Below are 2,703 nucleotides of genomic sequence, written 5' to 3'. Positions count from 1 at the left end.
GTAGATGTGTTCAGGGTTTGACCCATATCAAATGTGTGAAATTTGGTAGAGATATGAGCATGTACAGTGAAGTTACAACAACTTCCTGTGTCATGGCAAAGAATTTCAATTTCAATAGAGAACTCACACGTTTCGTGCTCGGGCCCTAATAATAATCCCTTCAGTTTCAATAGGGACCTCGCACAGTTTGTGCTCAGGCCCTAAAAGTAATCCATTCAGTTTCACAGGTAAGTAACACAGAGTAAATTAACAAACTCTTTATACTATTTATACTACACTGTTATGGCTGCTGCCGGCACCTGTCTGTAATTTACCTGTGCATGTGTGTCTATCTATTATGCTGAGCAGGCTGTGCAATCCCCCGCTGAGGATTGACTGGGTGGTCAGGGTAAGTCCCACCTACTTCCTGGGTTTCTGTGCAACAGTAACCATGATTGGTGCGGCATGCTCCACCGACGTCTGGGGCAGCTGTCAGACCTGCTTCCTATGGCTGTCAACAGGGACAGGGGGTGAGCAGACCCCTAAGCCATAACCAGTCTCCAGGGTGGATGGTGAGGTAGTTGGAGGGTTAAAAACACCAGTCACACAGCCACATTATGATCCATCCTCAGAAAGCAGTATTCGTTCCAGATATGAGGCCCGTATAAAGATTCGCCTGGCCCGTCTCCAGCTTGCTCCCTTGCTAGATGCACGGACACGTCAAGACGAGAAACGAGAGCGAGCCACAGAGAGCTCTGAAGAATGTAGTAGAAGCACAAAAAGGACAATTAAAACAAGTCATTAACGTGGGGCAGGCTGCACGCTGCGCTGATGAAACACTTCTGAGAGGCTTCCAGCGGAAGCTGACGCCGTAAATAAACCAGTCATGTTATTGCTGCTTGTCTCGCTTTGAAATGTAAAGAACAGTCTTCCTGGTTTTCCCAGTCTAAGGGCGTTGGCCTGATTAAAACTGAGTGCAGTACAAAAACTGAGATGAGTTGGATACCTGCTTTAAACCATTTTTGACGCACACATTTGCTCACCGGCTTACCTATAGATCAGCGCTCCGTCCAGGTGCTGAGGGACACTGCTTGTTCCCAGTCAGTAATTTTGGCATCAGCATTGCCCTTTTCTGAACACTCAGCTTGTGGTTTTGGGGTTCTTTCCTGTTGCTGTATGTGACGCTTTACCAATTCAAGGTATCGTACTTTTAATGGGGAATGATATTGCGGGAGGTAAGGTGACACCCATGTTAGAGGTGCTGGATTTGTGAATGTTTTCAGTTGAGACTGAGCTGGAGGAAGCAGAGAAGGGGAGCATATCCCTGTGCACAAATGCAGTTCGGCAAGCATAGGCCTGTGACGAGGGCAAGATTGCTCATCAAGCTCATGTGTGAGACTTTGGTGTGGAATAGACAGTGCTGATGTCTCCGCACCTCTGATTGGTCACTGTCAATCCCCACTGTCTCTGGCATGTGTCTGACCCCTTCTTTGGAGACAGAATTAATTTCATGCTTCAAGGACATGGCAAAAATAGGTCCAAAATGTAAAGACCGCAGAATGAAGAATAAGTCATCGGTAAGAATGGCAACGGATGGACAATAGAATGTCAGCAGTTAGTCGCCATGACACAGCAGGAAGGGAATCTACCTTGGGCAATTGGAGTTAGACATATTGAAACACAGACTTGTGAGCCAAAACCAATGCAATAAGACCAAACCTGGCAAATATACTCTCAGGTGGGCTTTAAAAGCAATGCAGTGATGACTAGGTGTTAAATTAAATAATGCAAACAAACGATTAATATGGTTATGCTGACCACTGTTACAAACAGTGTCTGTAAATTATGTCATCCAGATATCCCTGATGTAGTAGTTTGTCAAATTCATGGATGTGACTCAGTGACTCATGCTCTGCACAAGCCTTCATTGTCATCAGATATAGCAGAGTTGACTGTGCATGATGGAGAGTGCATTTAATATCATCTTCTCTGGTTTTTGACATGAAAAATATTCCAGCAGCGTTTTTGTGGTGCATTGCATTTGCTATGTCTAGTTTCAAAAACACACATACCATAATGACTGGCCCTAAGGAATTTACTAAAAGATTTTTTCTGTCTGGTTTTCACTAATAAAAATAATCAGTTTTTATTAGTGCTGGGCAACAATTGAAATTTTTAATCGCGATTAATCGCATGATTTTCTGCAATTATTCGCAATTAATCGCACTCTTAGTTTAAATGTACTGCAATATACAGAAAAGTGCAATAACATGTGGTTTGCAAACTCTTTAAACAAATGAGGTGCTTTTTATCAGCAGTATTCCTTTTACACAGTAGCCTTTTGATCAGACAAATACCTTTTACAAAATATTTCTTGTAAATCTCAACTTAAACATTAATCAAATATTAAACCAAAGCTATTTGCCACTGCCAGGGCATTACCTTTATCTAGCTTGTTAAAACAAGCGATGATCAGTGCCATGATTGGAACATCATAACAGGCATCTTCTGAGCAACAGGTTAACAGATATAAATCCGTTTTCTTGTTTTTTTTCTGAACAGGTATCAGCAGAAACAGTCTGTGTTCAGAAGCAAGTGTCCCTGTTAGAGTGAGGTGAAGTGGTCGCCTCACACACATGCCGGCCCGCTGCAGAAGTTTGAATTGTCTTGAACTTTTTGTTCGTGACGCGGAGCACAAATCTTTGGAAGAGAGAACGATCCTCG

This window comes from Micropterus dolomieu, linkage group LG05 (genome assembly GCF_021292245.1).
Source record: "Micropterus dolomieu isolate WLL.071019.BEF.003 ecotype Adirondacks linkage group LG05, ASM2129224v1, whole genome shotgun sequence".
Classification (NCBI taxonomy): domain Eukaryota; kingdom Metazoa; phylum Chordata; class Actinopteri; order Centrarchiformes; family Centrarchidae; genus Micropterus; species Micropterus dolomieu.
This window is presented reverse-complemented; position numbering follows the sequence as displayed.